The sequence below is a fragment of the Mus pahari genome, chromosome 5 (assembly GCF_900095145.1).
Source record: "Mus pahari chromosome 5, PAHARI_EIJ_v1.1, whole genome shotgun sequence".
In the NCBI taxonomy this organism is placed as follows: Eukaryota; Metazoa; Chordata; class Mammalia; order Rodentia; family Muridae; genus Mus; species Mus pahari.
This window is the reverse complement of record NC_034594.1, coordinates 31,061,220-31,079,955: the sequence shown is the minus strand read 5'-3', so window position 1 is coordinate 31,079,955 and position 18,736 is coordinate 31,061,220. Positions and strand designations below refer to the sequence as shown.

Genomic DNA, 18,736 nt, shown 5'->3' with positions numbered 1-18,736 from the left:
ACACACACACACACACACACACACACACACACACACACACACACACACACATATAGGAAAGATGGTCCACACTAAAACTGCACCATGGAAAACAGGTTCTAAGTTTGCACAAAACCTGAGCCAACCTCTTGATGTAATTACCTCACTGTGAAGTTACTCAAGCCCCATCAATTGAAGCCACGTGCAGGAAAACAGGTAGGTGGCTGTTGGGTCCGCTGAGGTCACTGACTAACACTGAGGGCTGCTTTACCAAGAAAAAGGAGCCCAAACAGTTTGAAATTCATGAACAAGGTGAGTGGGGGTGTGTTGGGGCTTTCTGGAAGGAGTGGGCAATCTGTGAGCCCATAGGTTGGTCCCACCTAACAGGCTGGGCAGGTAGTTCCACTAGCCCTGCTCTTCAGTTGCCAAACCAGGTTCCTTGGAGACCCAAAGCTGTGAAACGAGCTGTCCAAGAGTACTGAACCAAATAATATGCAACTTAAGGTAAATGCTTTTCTAATTATTAATTCATATGTTGCTCTTAACATATGCTAACTTAAAAATGAGCACACGAGGGGGCTAATGTCAACACTGTAAGGGAACCATTTCGACAGTGAAATGATTTTGCTAAACATGGAACTTGACACCATTAGATTAGTGGTCTTCAGTAATTTGGTGTGTACTCTGGTGTTACTAGGAAATCATTATTGTCATTAGTTAACATTTTGTTGGCATTGTCCTAAATACCGTGCTTCCCTTATTTCATCTTATTATCAGAACATCACATGTACAAATATCATTGTTGTTATCTGTTTGCTTTTTGAGAAAAGGTCCTACTCTGTAACCCGGGCTCTCAATCTGTAGCTCAGACTGGCCTTGAACTTGTGGCAACCTCTTGCCCAAGCCTGCCAAGCTCTGAAAATACAGGACAGCCACTATACCCAACTGTGAATACAGTTATTGTGCCTGTTTTACAGCCAGAGAATATAAAGATTAGAGATGTTATTTGTCTGGGAACACGGAATGAGAGAATTGCACAGGTCACCAGTCAAACATAGACGCATTTTGATCGATTTCCACAGTAAAGCATTAATCACATCCGTGGTTCCTGACAACAGTCACACCAAAGTCTTCTGTAACTGTTCTCCTGTCCTTTCTCCAAGGGGCTTGAAATTCATCTGCCTTCTGATATGCAGTTTTGAGGGAGGAAGAAGGCTAGTAAAAATGGTGAGAACTTAGCATGTTCATGATGTATGTCACCTTGTCGGGATTAGAGGAAAGGCAGACCTGCTATTAGAGGTTGGTTTAGCGGCTGTCTTGAGCAGAGTGAGCCCTGTGCCGCTGTGCTTACGGACACAAGGCTCTCTATCAACCTTACTTTTTCCTTGGCTCGCCCTCCTGATGCCTGGTTTATAGTTCAGCTTAATGGAAAGAGCTTGACTTGAAATCTTGGGGGGCACTTTCCCACCATTGACCCAGGTAATCACTTTTCATTGACATCACAGCATCTTAGGCGGTCCCAAGTCTGTAGCAGAGGCTAGTACAGCAGCAGCTGGAGCCTGCTTTGCATGGTGGGTGTGACCCCCTGTTTTTCACACAGACTTTCTGCCTGCGTGCCACTTTCCTTCTTGATTTCCTAGTTGCTTCACAAAGTATAGATGGGTTGACCTTGTGACGTCATAATGGGTCCAACCTGCTCTGCCTTCTGGAGGCCCACATCTATGCACTCACGCTTTACCGTTGTTCTCTAATGCTGGAGATACTCCCTTTGTAACATGAATGTTATTATATAATGTACATATTGTAACGTCTAATCACATGCTTATGTTCTAGTAATACTGATTGCTGTGGGAAATATGAAAGACCCAGAAACCTATGAAGGTGAACTGAAACGTTTCCCATTAATGCAGTTTGATTCTATCTTTGAGATGTTCTCTAGCCAGGGCCCTAACCTCACAGAGGGCTAAGGTTCTCTAATAAACTCCAGACTATCACATTGCATTTATAGCACTTCTATTTTGTGATGACAGGAAAGCAATATGCATTCAGTAGAAATAATACTTTGAATTTTGATCTTTTTTCTTCTTGAGACAAGGGTCTTATGTACCTAAGTTGACCTCAAACTCACTTAGCTGAGGTCCTCTGCAAATATTTTATGGTTGTTTAGCTTAAGATTTTTTGCAGAAATCCTAACAGCAGAATTGCGGGGGTGGGGAGTGGGGTGGGGGAGGGGAGGTGTGTCTGAGTATTTTCCTGCTGGTGGATTGTTTTGCCCAGCCTTGATATGAGGGTTTGTGCACAATCTTACTGTAACGTGTGATGCTGTATTCAGTTGGTATCTCTGGGAAGCCTGCTTTCTTTTTTGAAAGGAAATGGAGAGAGGGAAGGTGGGGGAGGGATCTGAGAGGAATGGATGTACTGTGTGAAAGAAGAATAAAGAAAAATAATAAAAAGGAAGACAAAAACCTTAGCTAGCTGATGGTGACCTTGAGCTCTGCATCACCTGCCTTTATATCTCCTTAGAGCTGACATTACAGGCTTGTGCCGCCAGCTTGGCTTAAGGAGTGCTGGGTATTGAACCCAACACTTTGTGAATGCTATGCCAGCACTTTGACAACTGAGCTAAGTCCCCAGTCTTCACATTTGAGTTTTGAGCAGAGCGATATGTTGTACAATACTGTTTGCTGATGCTGTGCGTGAAAGAACATCATAGCTCTCAACTAGTCATGGAGCTGCAAGGTTAGCCACCATTCATAAGCTGTGGATTGCTTAACCTCAGTATCTAATGTGTTTTGATGAGTGCCAGTGTCAATTTAAGACAAATTTGTTGTGACACAACCCATCGGAAGCTGAGGAGTGTCTGCTTGCCCTCGATCTCATCTTTCAGTCATCTGGTAGCTTCACTTCAAACCAACTGCACAGACATTATGTGCTGGTATCATTTAGTTTTACTTTATGGTTTGTGGGTGGGTTTTGTATCCAGTTTGGTTGTGTATGTCATCCATGGACTTCCCCCCCACCACCCCTCTTTGGTTGTTCTGTCAGTTTCTATGCAAGAACACAGAAAGAATCAAAATCTATGTCATCATTAGTTCATCTTTTCAGGCTTCGGATTTGAATAACAAGTTAACAGCAATCACAGAGCAAGACCAATATCATCCTTAACTGGCCACTGCCTAAGAGATACTATCGTCTATAGATGATGTCTGACAACCTCGGTTGTACATTAGTAACACCCTGTTGCTATAATCAGGCTGCTTCTTGGGTTTCTGTTGCCAAGAGCCTGTGACTAAATTGTTCTTGGGTCTTGTGCTCCCAGGTGATTGTAATGTGTAGCCAAGCTTGATAATTGCTAATGTGAAGAAATAAACATTTGGTAAAGCGTTTCTACCGTCTGTCTGTTCTGCACACAGGTCCCTTCCCCCATCATTATTACACTGTGTGGCTCAAGTGAAGCTGACTCACTCCTAGCATCTGGGGTTGTCAAGCCATGGACGCACAGCGCATCAGGTGTTTCATTTCTCTCTGAGGACAGAGACAGACCCAGCTGAATCACTGAAACAAAGCTTCCCAGGAGATTTGGAAGAATTATAACAAAAGAGGCCTTCCTTTCTCCAGAAACCGAGCTTCTAGATCATCTATAAGCCTGCCTCTTCCAGTTACAATCTTTACTCCTCAGATGAGGGAAATTGATGTTAGAAAGAGAAGAACACATTGCTGAGAAAGGCAAATAGTTGAAGGTACTCTGATAACACCATTGGTGGTTTGATGTGTTAAAACAAGGTTTTACTGCATAGCCCTGGCTGGCTTTGAACTCTTGACAGTCCATTTGCCTCAGCCTCCCCAACTACTAGGATTATAGGGAGACATGAGCCTATGGTTAGTTTGTGGATGTTTTAAAATTTTAAAATAGGATATTTCATTTCATCGAATTATAGGACAACTAAGAAGCTCACACTTTGGTGTGTGTGTGTGTGTGTGTGTGTGTGTGTGTGTGTGTGTGTGTTTCTCAAAAGAAATTCCTGTTTCTGGCTAATGTGTGTGTGATTTACAGGCATCCACTGATACGGCTGGAATCTTTGAACCTTGTGCTCAAAAGCAGAGCACTTTGTACAAGGCTGGAGGGCAAAGTGGAAGAAAGGTAGTGGGCCTGGCCCTGGACAGGCTCAATGATGTCATATGCTAGTTGCCTTCTTGGATTCCCTAGCTGAGTGGCTTCCTTCTAAGCTATGATGACTCATGCTTGGGTGAGCTGAGCTACTGCTGTGACTGAGCCTCTGATTAGCTCTTCAGCAACAGCACACCTACAGACCCAGACTTCTCCATTTGCTGTCCTTAGGCCCAGATATGTTCCTGGAGTTCCCAGTGTGGTGATCAAATACTCTCTCTTCTCTCTCTCTCTCTCTCTCTCTCTCTCTCTCTCTCTCTCTCTCTCTCTCTCTCTCATTGCTAAGGGGTTTATTATTTATAATTTTAAATCTAGATTAATGTATTTCTTGTGTTTAATGAAGTTTCTGTCAAACATGTTACTGAGTGAGTATTAGAAATTACCAATTTTTTTTTTCTGTGCTGTTTTGGGCTTCCAGTGTATAGTAGGTGTGGTGTGCTGGACCTGGATCTGACTGTCTTTCAGGGATCTTTGTACCATGGGCTTGTCCACAGGTCTGCTTCTGTCCCATCAGCCTTCCCTCTGGTTTGGTGGGACATGTTTCATGGGCAGTGATCCCTGTGTACATTGCCATTCCTTCTAGTTCGTCCACAGCCAACACCCTTTGCAAACAGCTCTTTATTTAACCTTCCTTAAATTGTCCTATTCTTAAACCCTGAATGCAACCTTTCTTCCCATTGTCCCAACTGATAGCAGATTAATCATTGTTCCAGTGACACAGTAGATTCTGACTGACAGTAAGATGCTCTCCAAAGGACTGACATTCTCACTTTTAATTACATCTACCACACACACACACGTCAAAACATTTCAACATACTGCCCAAGGGTTCCCTCCCCTAAACATGAACAATATTTGTCTATTGAGAAGAAATTAAATTTAAAACAAACAAGAAGCTTGTTTCCCCTGACTCATCTTTCAAGTATAATAGGACTTGAACATCTAGGTATGAAGAACTACTTGCTCACCTCAGAATTTCTTTTTAATTATTTTTTATTTATTTTTATTTATTTTAAAAATTTTTTACCTCAGAATTTTTTAACCAGGGAAAATACTCTTTAAAATTTCCCCTTAGTCAATTTAAATTATAGATAAGATTTTAAAGTAGCACAAGAAAAAGACGATTAAGAATAAAACTTGGGGGTGGGTGCAATGTGTGTTTCCAGCATCTTATTTTCTTTCTACTCTTTCTCATCTCTGTTCCTTTGGCCTGAAGTGTTAGCCCATTCTTTCTCATTATCAGTCTCCTCACTTCAATCAGCAGTGAATAGTGTTAGCATTCTTGAAACTGTTTCTTGTGTGTGGGGGGTGTTCATTGGTACTGATGTGGTGTTTTTAGAGACATACTGCGAATGAGTCGCAGTTTGGCTATTTCCCCCAGTAGCCGATAAGAAAACACAAAGGAAAAAAAAAAAAGAGAGATACCCATCAACAATAGTACCAAAGGGCATAAAACATTTATGCCTAACCTTAACTAAAAATGCTCTTGGCGCAAATGAAGACAACTCTACAACTTATTGAAAGCATATAGAAGACGAACAATGTGACAAAGGCAACACAGCTCTCTGAACCACCCCCTTGGCTGGCAGGCAGAGGAACACTGCAGTCGCCAGCACATGGCTCTTGGCATGACTCAGGACTGGAAAGTTATTAGACTACTCTGTACTTTGGTTTCTGCATCCTGAAACCAGGAGAAAGAAAAATCTGTACTCCACAGGACTATTGTGAGAGTTGAGCCAATCACTGTAAACAAAATGTTTAGAAGTGTGTGGCAAATTGCAAGCCCTTGCTATAGGTTCAGCAGTTATTTTCACCATTTCTTACATCAACCCCCAATTCCAGCACCATTTTTACAATCATGGCCATCAGAGAGGCTAGCCACTCACCTTGTGTCAGTCACACTGTGCACGACTGGATTCCTGCTCTGATCTATCTGATTCATGATTTGAAGATAAGGCAGAGATAGTCATTCTGACTTGGGCAGTCATTCTAGAGTTCTTCTAAAAGAATAAACAGAAAATGTAAAAAGAAAACATAAAGTGGGAGATTGTATCAACAATGCCAATGTTTCTGTGAAAATAGGAAATAATTAAAGTAGTGGTGGTATGTTCTTTATTGTGATTGTGAGATTCATTGTGCAACCGTAATCCTAGCTAAAATTATTAAAACTTTACATTCAAAAAGAGGTGAAATGTATGTGTGAAAAATAAGACGACAATAAAACAAGGGAAAAAGAGAACTGTGATTAGAAAGGTAGGTAACAGAGCAGTTGTGTACATGAACCAAACAGAAAGAATGTGTTTGCTTGAGTATCAATGACAGCTAGACAGTCGTGTAGTTTGGACCTTACAAGCCCAGTTCTGCACATACAGCCAGAAAAAGAGATGGGCTCTGCCAATGTCAGGTAATGAATGTTCCCAGCTGCTTTATTCATAATGACTCCAAATTACAAAAAAAAAAAAAAAAAAAAAAANTAATGAATGTTCCCAGCTGCTTTATTCATAATGACTTCAAATTTCAAAAAAAAAAAAAAAAAAAAAAAAAACACCCTCAAGTCTCATCGATAATAGAACTGAGTATACAAGCTGTACTATATTTAAACAATGAGAAATTCATACAGTCTGAAGGCCGAGGCCAAAGGATCACTGAGAGTTTGAGTAGATTTTCTTGCAGAAGCTTGTATCAAAAAAGAGGGGGGGGGAGGAAAGAAGGAAGGAAGGAAGGAAGGAAGGAAGGAAGGAAGGAAAGAAAGAAAGAAAGAAAGAAAGAAAGAAAGAAAGAAAGAAAGGAAAAGAAGAGATTTAAAACTACACAGAAATGTAAAAGAACGTTGACTTTCCCAGACATAGTAGTGAATGAAAGAAGTTTGATCTGAGAGAGCACACACAGGATGTTCATGTTTATAAGTACATAACAGGCTCAACTTGTCTATGGGGATGGTATTTATCATCTTGGTTACTTGGGAGTGGTTACTACTGCTGACAGGGAAGAGTCATGGAGAGCCCCCCAGGTGCTGGAAGTCTTTTTTTTTACCGAGATCTAGGAATTGATTGCATGGGTGTGTACATGCAGAATCTGTTGAACTATGCACTAAAAACTGTTCACTTTCCTGCATGTAGATTACATATACAAAAAAACAATAACAACCCTAATCTGAATGAGAAAGATGGGGGAAAGACTTGAGATCCTAAATGAAGAATCAATGAGTTTTATGACTATGAACACATAGACACATATGCCACCTGAGGATTATATGACATCAACAGTTGAGGAAGATGAAGAAATGATCAGAAATATCCTTAGATGAAGTTTGTGACCAAATGAGTCTCAAAAGATGTTCTTAAATCTGAAAGAATCCAGGGAGGGAGTTGGGGCGGTAGATGTGGTTCTATAGGCACTCTGGACAATAACCAATATACCTGCAGGGGGCGGGGCAGTGGGGCAATGATCCCTCGCATGTCCCCTTGATCTCAACACATACTGCTCAAAGGTCGCCATTGCCTGCAGGTGGCAGTTCTCTGAATAAGGGGGCTGTCTAGATAGGGTGGAATGGATGTGCCAAAGCTAAGGGATAGGCACATATCAATAGTAAAAGGGATCCAAGGATCTAGTCAAAATCTTGGAAGCGTTTGCAAAATGTGTATTGACACAAGGTTGGAGACGAAGAACTAGTGTATCCTCTCTTATAAAACTGAAGTAACTAATTACAACAGGAGGTGGAGGGAAAAAAAACCCGCCAGGAACCAATGAATGGACTTTCCTCCCAGACAACTAGACATTTCCAATAACTTTCGCATATATCATGGGTGCTTTGATGTCAAGGTTAACAGGAAGAAGATGTAGGAGATTTGTAGACAAAGGTGATGAGTTGACTTGTTCACCAACTATTCAGTTCCTGTTTAAAATCTTCAACTTGGATGAGTCATGTGCAAATCTGAGTCACAGAGAAGCATTTGAATTGTGAAATAAATGGTGTGTTTGCTCTTTCTGGTAGGTTTATTTGGTCAACCAGAACTCTTATCCCTACCTGGTCATCACGGTCCCATCTTTGCTTGAGTATGCTCTACTGTATGTATTTGATCTTAATGACTGTCTATGAGACAGCAGGGCCAACTATGTTCTAAAGAGGAAACTGAAGCCAGGTCAGTTTAGCTCTTGCTTTGCAGATTTAGCAGCTTGTCCTGTCATCCACAGGGGTTTTGTAAACTGCTCTTTGGAATGCTTGAATATGAGGACCAATCTGTATTTTATGAAAAAGCTCCCAGCCTGGTCACTGTGTACAGCCAGGTTTATAAACAGAAGGATTAAGTGACATTCTCAGGTCCAAAAAAGCAAAACACACACACACACACACACACACACACACACACACACACACCTGTTTCCCTTAAATAGCCTTCCTTCCTCTGCTTCCTAAGTGCTGGGATTACAGGTTTCTGCTACCTAGGCCTAACCTAGATTATTTATGTTTTAAAATATGTAATTTGTTTTTTTTTTTTTTTATATAAGCAGTGTATTTCAAGCAAGCGTCCGCAGAGTGGTATAGAACAATACAGCCTTTCTAACGCTACTCTTGAGGCTCTTGATTTTCTGTTGCAAAATCACAGTTTCTTTGTTTTTTCCTCAAGAACATTTTGTTTGGTTGGTTTTGGTTTTGTGAGGCAAGGCCCCACTATGTAGCCCTAGCTAGTCAAGAGTTTCTTATGTAGAGAAGGCTAGCTCAAATTTAACATGATCCTTCTGTTTCAGACTCCTTTCCCCACGTTTCTGAGTTTACCAAATCTTCATGACAATCATGTTAACTTCTTTAAATTCTTGTCTTGTGTCTTTCTCCTTATCATTATTTATAATCTTACTAATTTTGAGACAGCCACCAGTACTATGTGTTGAATATGTTCTTAAGTCTATGTGTTAGAAACTGAATCCCAAGTATTAGGAGGTGAGTTCTAATGAGAGGTGAATAGGCCATGAAGAGGCAGCCGTATAAGCATGCTCTTGATATTATTGTTGGAATGGATTATGAAAGGAATCAATTTACAAAAGGTTAAGCTCATCCCTCTTTTCTGTTCCTTTCTTTTTGCCTTTGTGCCATGACACATAACAATAAAGCCTTCACTAGATGCCAGCCCCTGGATTTTGGATTTGCTAACCTATACAACTGTGAGCCAATCCAATTCTGCTCGTTACAAATTATGCAATCCATTCTGTTATAGCAGCGTATAAGAGCCATGACATTAAGCTTTGGATTCCAGTGTTTCCCTGAAGACAGCAGAATGTCAACAAAGCAAGTAATTAAACTCAGGAGGTGCTGACTGTGGATGGAGAGTATGCCAAGTTGTTCACATAGCAAGTCATTAAGCAAAGTGACTTCCAAACTCAATAAAGAAAGATTCATCCTGGTTAAGCAGCCCCAGGATAATGAAAAGTTGATGACATTTATGCAAACTTTCAACCAGGGGAAAGTTCAAGACAGAAGATAGCTATAAACAACCTTTCAGACTTGAAGAGCTAGAGACTTCAAACAGCCTTAGGTCCAACCTCTGCTTTTAAAAATGTCCCACTGATCTTTGGGGCCATATGACCATTCATTAAAATAGATATGCTAATTATCTCTGTGCTTAATGATTCTAAATCTTTCTTTCTCTGTGTCCAAATAAGGACCCTCCCTAGGTCCCTTTCTCTGGACCCTTTTTCTTGGGCCAGTGAAATGGCTCATAGGGTAAAGGCTTTTACCAACAAGGCTGATGGCCTGCACTAGAAGCTCAGACCTCATATGTTAAGAGAGAATAGAGGCAGGCAGATTTCTGAGTTCGAGGCCAGCCTGGTCTACAGAGTGAGTTCCAGGACAGCCAGGACTATACAGAGAAACCCTGTCTCAAAAAACCAACCCCCCCCAAAAAAGTGAGAGAGAGAGAGAGAGAGAGAGAGAGAGAGAGAGAGAGAGAGAGAGAACAGACTCTGTCAAGCTGTTCTCTGACTTCCAAACACATGTACACACACACACACACACACACACACACACACACACACACACCAAATAAAATTTAATAAACATGAAACTGGCTTCTTAAGAAGACATCACTTCTCTCATTTAAAAGATTAAGTGAGGCAGGCTCAGGAATCACTGTCTTGGGTGTGACCCGTATTTCAACCATTCAGCCCTAATGCTTCTTAGCTACTTTCCTTGCCTGCCTGGGTTTTGTCATTGATAAAATAGAAACTTGTAGGCTGCCTTAGGACTGGCTATGAGGATTACGTGCAGTAACATGTTTCAAGCTCTTGCTTATTGCAAATGAGCAATAAATTCTCAATAATGATAACACAAAGACCCCATTGTCACAAAACACTTGGAATGTTTGACAGTCATCATTGAATAAATCACTTATATAATTAATCTATGGAACATTAAAAGAATTGAATCTGCCTTTTGAAAACTTTGAGGTGTTCTTCCCCCCCTCCTCCAACTATTCAATCAACCTGAAATCATTTATCCTAAGAGTTGATAGTCCCATACGCTCAGCAAATCTAAGAAACTAGCTGAGGCTTGTGGCAGGGGACTGTAACCACAGTGTGTTACTTGAGGGACAGGCTGCAAGTTCTGGATAAGCCTAGGCTGTACAAAAAGACCCCCAACTCAACAAACAGATAAGCAACGAAATCCTCAAGAAATTTATTACAGCATTTTAAAAATAGTAAATACCTTGATTCATTAAAAACATTGATATTGCATGATGATATAATGAGCTATAGTTACTTCTTTTTTGTTGCTTTGTTTTGATTTTGAGACAAGGTCTCACTGTGTGTCCCTGTCCTGGACATCATTATGTACACCAGGCTCATCTCAAACTCATAAATAGCTGCCTGCCTCTGCCTCTCCAGTGCTGGATCAAAAGCATGCACCACCATGCCTGGGATTATTAGCTTCTTTTAAAAATCAACTCTAAAAGAGCTATACATCTGGAGAGAGAGTGGTTCAGTGGTAGAGCACTGGCCTAGCCTTTGTGAAGATACTGCAAAATAATTACTTAAATAAATAAGAAAAATAAAATGTATAATCAGCAATTCAGCCAGCCCTGAGGATGTCCAGTGATGAATAACAGATAATTCCCTGCTTTCATGGCACTTAAAGTTGGGTGGGAGAGACAGAAAATAATCAAATGCTCAGTGAAATGGAGTTCATTAAGATGTGAGAGGAAGGCTATACAGAAGTCAAGCATACTTTTATGCTAGACATTTCTTGACCTCACTATGGTTCTCTGAGGAAGTTATACTCAACCAAACAAGACTTAGGCAATAACCAGAATGAAGTTGGGGGCAGAGGTGGGTAGGGAAAGGATGCAGGGGACTGGGGTGGGGACGGGGGCGGGGCAAGTAGCCAAGCTAGATGGAATAGCTATGGGGGGGGGGGATATTTTCTGTCTTAGTGAGGAAAGAGCACCAGGAAACAAGGACAGAAAGCAAGAGGTTCTAGGTGATTGAGCATTCCTTAAGGAGATGTGGCCAATGCCTACAGGTCCTTACTGGCTTTGCTAAGGGACTTTCAGCCTTATGAATGGGACGTACTTGATAGATTAAAACTGATGTATAAATCAAGATGTGGCTGACATTTTATAAAGACATTTCGTTTACCTGAGCAAGGAACAGATAAGAGGCTGAAAACACAGCAGGTCACACCTGGAAAAGTGTAAGGGGGAGGTACCTTGTGGACTTGAACTGGAACCTCTGTGGAAGAGATGGAAAAAAAGCACATCCGTGTCCAAAATCCTCACAAGCAGGCTCATCTTCTAGTATACTAATCTTTCAATATAAGAATGTATTCAGAGGTAGGACTTGGAGGCATGAAGATGGGGGTACCAAAGGATTCCCCAGTTTCTGACATAAGTGAGAATATGAGGTACTTCTTATTAAGATAGTGACCACTGTTTACAAACAAACAAACAAAACAGCAGCACCAGAGCTTGGATGCTGGGTTATAGATTTTATGTTAAATATGCTGCATCTTATATTATGGGAAAAAATGATAAGAAAGGCATGATGGGTTGTTTTATCCAGAATAACAGTTATAGCAAGTTCAATTCCAGCTGTCACTTTCTGAGCCAGTGTGGTGGTACATGCCTGGAATCCCAGCTCTCGGTGGACTGAAGCAGGAGGACTACATCTGAGTCTCTGTCTCAGGAAGAAAACAAGGCTGTCAAACCAAATAAATGCTTGACAGCCAACTTTCAAGTCTTTTCCTCTTAAAATGTGCAAACACAAAGGACACAGGCAGTGGAAGAGAAGAAGACAACAGCAATGACACTGTAGATGAGAGAAGCAGTGCCTGAATTAGGAAATCCAGAAAAGCTGGGCCTAACACTCAACCACGAGTGCTACAGCGCACGGTTCGTTGCGGGCAGAATGCAAGCACCGTAACAGCTCGTACGTGAGGTCCCTATGAGGAGAGGCACTAACTTTGGCCCAGTGTGGTGGTCTCTGTCACATTATCATGAAGCAAACAGAGAAAAGTTTCCTTTTTTTTTTTTTTTTTTTTGCATAAAGCACCAACTTTCAATCCCATCCTTAAAACTAGGGGTGCACCAGGCTAGCGTGGGAAGTCAGGAAATCTGTAAAAGATTTAACGAATGAATGGCAGAGACTGAAGCAGTACAAGGCAGTACCCTGAGGGAAACGAATTCTGCTCATAGAAAACTCCCCACATAAAATCTCTTGTCTTCAGAGAGACAGGAAGATAAACATAGTAGTGGGACTACCTGTGAAAGAAATACTTGGTGAGCTCAGAAGAGGCCTGGCCACTAAAATATGACATTAGAAATGAGAAATTCAATATAGAGGCTAAAAGATAAAGTTAGGAAAATCCCAAGGAAGTAAGCAAACAGACTGACTTAAGGATGTGAGGAAGGAAAGTAAGAAAATTAGAGGACCCTCAGAAGGTTCAACACCCCACAGCAGGATTATCTAAAGGAGAGAGGGTGCATAGGAGATGAAGAAAAACTAATGCAGACTCTGTTTGTAGATGAATGGGCTGATCAGCTGCTCCCAGGGTGTGAGAGTAGATGCCCTCATGGGAATGTGATGATGAAACCCCCATTGCCATATTCCTAGCACCTTGAGCCATGGTTGGCACATGGTAGACTTCCCATATTTCTTTTCCTTTATACTACCAGAGATTGAACCTAGGGCTTTATGTATGCTAGGTAAACACTATACCATTAAATTATGCCCCCAGTCCTATGTAATCTGTAAACCTATGTCAAAAAGTAAATGAAAATTCTGTAGAAAGAATTCACAAGATCCTAAGGGGGAAACCCTTCACCTTAACATTTGCAAAATCAAGAAGAAAGTCCCATATGTACTCAATAGCAGAAACAAACCTAGACTACAACAGAGGTGCTTTCAACATTCAAAGCCTTCTACTTCTCTACTGAAAAAGCACAAAGTATACTTGAAGCTATTTTTAGGTATATAAGGTCTCCCAATATTTAGTTCCTCTCTGTTATTTTGAAGGCAGTTCCTAAGTGATGGGAAGTAAGTGAGAAGGAGGAAGGCTTGTAAACCAGAGAGAGACAGAGAGACAGACACCTTAGGACCGACTAAGCTTCTGATTAGGGTTAACGTTGGAGAGCACTTGATCCAGACTAGAGCCAGCCAGATTTGTGCCAAAAGAAAACCTTGTCTGGGTTCTTGATGCATTTGAAGATATTCAAAAGAGGTTCATAATATTAAAGGAGAGGTTAAATTAGGAATAAATATAAGAAAACCTAGGTAAACCACAGCAACAACACCAAATACGAAAGGAAAGCAAAGGAAAGCGATCCTATGAGGTACAGAGATTAGCTGGGAACATCTGCCTGTTTCTACTCACGCTTGTAGCAAAAATGTCCTCCAGGCCTGGCCTGGCAGCATTATCTTGAAGCCAAAGCTGACATGAACAGTCCCACCCAATCCTCACAAGTCTTGGACCTATTATCAGCCTGAAGAGAAAAAAATCCAGGGAGGATCGACAGTGCCTAGTCTGAGGTCCTAGTCACTCCTTCCTGCCCCCTTACCGTGTGTAATCCTGTCCCAGGAGCCTGTGATCCTGGGTGGTGCTAGAGTATAGAGGAGATGGAAGATTGGACTGGAGACATGGAATCTGATCATGCAGCTCTTATTAGTCACTCATTACCCATGGTGGGTTGGGGCTTTTCAGTGATGGAGAAGTCTGAGAGTCACCCATGATCCTGCATGTAACCCCAATAAATTCACCATGCTGGACTTGGATAGAATCATTTATTTTTTTTCCTGTTAGTACTCTTTTGGATGAATATATGTATTTCTGTGTATCTCTTCAAGAAAAGTCATATAACAAATTGGCTTTGGAACAGAGGTATTACAGAAGCCACTGTGACCCTGGTGGAACAGTAGATAGTAGATGGCCTTTGCTGAGTGATATCGGCTCACTGGGACTGAGTCACTTATGAATGCAATGTTTCAGTGTGGGGAGTGTCCCAGCATGACTATACTTACCTACTCCTGTAATAAGGGACGGTATGGCTTCTTGCTGTTTGACATTTGTCTGGTCCCTGATACAGATAACTAAGCACACAACTAAGATTGAGCTGTTTGCCCCAAAAGACTATAAGCATGTGAAGCTTGAAGGCAGTTCCCTATAAAGCCACCTGATTCTGTGGTATGAGGTGGCCTGTCTGCTTTTTGAATGGTGCCTATCACATGAATATGGGTCACCCCCAAGTGGCTGCAAGACTGGAACACATGTCCTAATCTCTGAAAGTAGCCATCACGGAACAGGATTGCAAGGAAGCAGCAGCCACAGTTGCATGACCCCTGCTCTGGAGAGTGAGACATACAACTGAGGCTGAGAGATCTGCCCAGAGGGGTTTTGCTCTCCTAAGGGATGATTTCAACAGGGTACGTGAGAGGCAGCCTCTAAATTTGCTTCTGGTTTGCCAGGAATAATGAGTGGGTAAGGGTGGGGGATGTTGAGAGGGTATCGGCTTGCCATTTCTTGCAGCCAGATAAAGGAGGGTCAGGCCAAGTAGACAAAAGTGACAGTCTAGGCCACTTGAGAACAAATGTGGCAAGATTTGTGTTGAGCCAGAGATCCTCAGGGTGGGGGTGGAAAACTGACAGAAAGACAAGTGTCATGATCTCAAGCCAGTGGAAGACAATAACATTTCACCAAGAGTGTGCACACCAGAGAGATTCTAGTGATTTCTACTGTCCCCCTGACTACTGGGAAGGAAGGAGATCTGCTGTGGTGGGAACCATCCCATCTGTCTTTCTAAGAAGGTTGCCAAGGTTGCCTGTAGGTGAGGACCACGCAGGGTGAGCAGGAGCCCTGAGTTGAATTGTGGATTAGTCTCCTGCTAAATACTTGACTTTGGGTGGATTCTGGGCTTAGGTGTGCCTTCATTTCCTGTGGTTCCAGAGAGTATCAGGGTCAGTGAGCAGCAATAGGTAAATCTGAAGCGGTTCATGTGAAGTTTAGGGGTAGGCAAGTATTCTGGAACCCCAGACTATACTCTATATATTTCTTCTCTGTGGGAAATTATATGGGAAGTGGAAACACTGCTGGGATACATCTTGAATACTACAATTGATGGAGTTTGTCCAGCAGTGTGAAATATAAAGGAAGTTAGCCTATAAAAGTAGAGATTACTCACCCAGCCAAAGGCCTTTCAAGCGTGGCTGATGAGGAAGCTGGATGGCTCTTGGAGATTAACAGGAGGTTACAGAGAACTAAATATTTATACTATGTTCTAAATGAACATAGAACTATGTTCTATGAACTAAATATCCATGTTCTACATAACAGTATGAGCTCTCTCTCTCTCTCTCTCTCTCTCTCTCTCTCTCTCTCTCTCTCTCTCTCTCTCTCTGTGTGTGTGTGTGTGTTTGTATACATGTATGCATTTGTGTATGTGTGTATATGTGTGTGTACACATGTGTGTGTGGGGAGGATGTAGTACTTTGACTAGGTATGGTCCCCATAGATTGGTGTGTTGGGATGCTTGGCCCATAAGTTTTGGCACTATTAGGAGGTATGGCCTTGTTGGAGTAGGTATGGCCTTGTTGGAGAAAGTGTGTCACTGTGGGGGCCCCACTTTGAGGTCTCCTATGATCAAGCTATGCCCAGTGTGGAAAACCATTTCCTTGCTGCCTGTGGATCAAGATACAGAACTCCCAGCTCCTTCCTCAATACCATATCTGCCTTCATGTTGCCATGCTTCCCGCCAAGATGATAATGGACTAAACCTCTGAAACTATAAGTCAGCCCCAATTAAATGTTTGCCTTTATAAGAGTTGCATTGGTCATGGTCTTCTCTTTATAGCAATAAAACCCTAACTGAGACAGGGGTCAGGAACCAATGTTGTATATATTTTTTTCAATGGCACTGTATTGTATTTTTTGAGAAAGGGTTTCTTACAGAATCTGGAGCTTGGTGATTGACTAGACTGTCTGGCCAGCATGCCCCAGTCATCCTCCTGTCTCTGTCTCCTCAGTGCTGAGACTACAGACACAAGCCATTGTACCTGGATTTTATACAGGTTGTAGGGGCCTGAACTCAACGTTTTTGTGACAACACAGTAGGCACTTAAAAGCACAGTAAGGCTGAGTTATTTCAACAGCAACCTTGCTCTTTTAACAGATCAATTGATACAAGTAAGAGAATCTTTTATGCTGCATTGGACTTTGCTAACGTTTTCCTTTGTTTTGATATCTCCCCAGCTGATGGGCCCCAAGATAAATGATGCTTGCTTGAAATGGATGGCTACCAACTCTCCAAGATCTGTCCATCCTCTGTAAAAAGATTTCATTATATAGCGTTCAACTCTGGATGTCTTAAAGATTTAGAAACGCATCACATCTAAAAGACATATAAGCAGCTTCAAGAAGTGAGGGTGGAAAGTCAGACTATGTAGGATTCTGGGCCTAGGCACAAATGTGACATTCCTGAGAACTTTAAACAACAGTCTATATCTATAAATATGAAAACAAAACAAAATAAAAAGAAATCAAACCGCAGTTTGGATGTTAAAGACAGAAGGCACCTGAGTGGGAAGGCATAGACACAACCAGAAGGCAAGTTTACTGTGCTAGGAGGGAGTTACCTCTCTAAATTGTTGGCCAGGGTGACCCCTGCTTACCACTCCTCTGAGATACAGGTTGTTGCCATTGCCATACCAGAATTAGATAGTCCCTATTGTTGAAGACTCCGCACGCTTTATCACAGAAAATGAAGATAAAAGCTAGGGCTGAGTGAAAAAGTCTCTTCCCCATTAGATAGCCTTCATGAAATGTGCTTAAACATCCACTGTGGAGTTTTCACCAGTGGTTCTGCTTAGTTACATATCCCAGCATGCCAGCCAAGATGGAGCTGCTGATGCAATAGTATCAACTGTTGTTGATACAGCCAGCTACTTTCAAATTTGATGGAAGGGCATTTCATAGGAGAGTGGCTGAGGAAATCATATGCCCCGGCAGAAAGACTATTTCTATTATTTTGTTAGATAGGTTTACCACATGAACCTTGTACAGGATCAGGCCTTATACATTCAGTGTAGCAGGATATTTGATCACACGGTAAACACCGAGATTGTGTTATTTAGTGGGAAAAAAAGATGTTTTTAGTTGTGGTGTGGCTCTGCCTTAGCACATTTGACCTTTACTCTAAGAGCTTTCTGCTTGAATTTTGTAAACAGGATTAAATAAAGTCGAGAGGCAGAGCAAACAGGTGACAAGAAGTGAACACAGGATTATTAAGAAAAAGCATATCCGTGCTCTTAAAACCTCTCCAAACTCATTGGTTCACCAAGCCATGTTTAATAGAATGATTTCTTTGGTTTGTTTTTTGTTGCCCTATCTAACGTGACATGTTAGCTATGACAGTTATGGTATGACTACACTGAGAAGGCCAGCAGAAAGATGTGACATGTTCATAGCTCAGTGGAGAATGAGAAAGAATGACATAGAGAATTCCTAACAGTGGAATATCCACAAAATAACAATCTGAGCACACTAGTGAAATGAAGGGAAATATAACCAGCTAAGAGGATGGTTGAGGGAATGAATATAATTGTGTCTGGGGAGTGGGGCTATACTTGAGAGAGGTGCTTCAGGCAGTTGTTTTAAAAACATATGTTGTAGAAATGTTTGATTGTTAAAAATAAATATATGTATAACTTCATTAAAAATAAAATGTAAGTCATATCAGACCCTGGAATGGTACTGTCTTAGTCAGGGTTTCTATTCCTGCACAAACATCATGACCAAGAAGCAAGTTGGGGAGGAAAGGGTTTATTTGGCTTACACTTCCACATTGCTGTTCATCACCAAGGAAGTTAGGACTGGAACTCAAGCAGGTCAGAAAGCAGGAGCTGATGCAGAAGCCATGGAGGGTTGTTATTTACTGGCTTGCCTCCCCTGGTTTGCTCAGTCCACTCTCTTATAGAACCCAAGACTACCAGCCCAGAGATGGCACCACCCACAAGGGAACCTCCCCCCTTGATCACTAATTGAGAAAATGCCTTACAGCTGGATCTCATGGAGGCATTTCCCCAACTGAAGCTCCTTTCTCTGTGATAACT

The 18,736-nt window shown here is 41.7% G+C and overlaps 1 long non-coding RNA gene across 1 annotated transcript in view; it reads left to right on the top strand.

The window, feature by feature from the left end:
- The window catches only part of LOC110321149, an 80,727-nt gene extending 76,796 nt beyond the window's left edge, over positions 1 to 3,931 (top strand). Inside the window, exon 4 of the long non-coding RNA XR_002380500.1 lies at positions 3,393 to 3,931. This is a non-coding gene — a long non-coding RNA (uncharacterized LOC110321149). The remainder of the gene's footprint in view (positions 1 to 3,392) is intronic.
- The last annotated feature ends 14,805 nt before the right edge of the window (positions 3,932 to 18,736 follow it).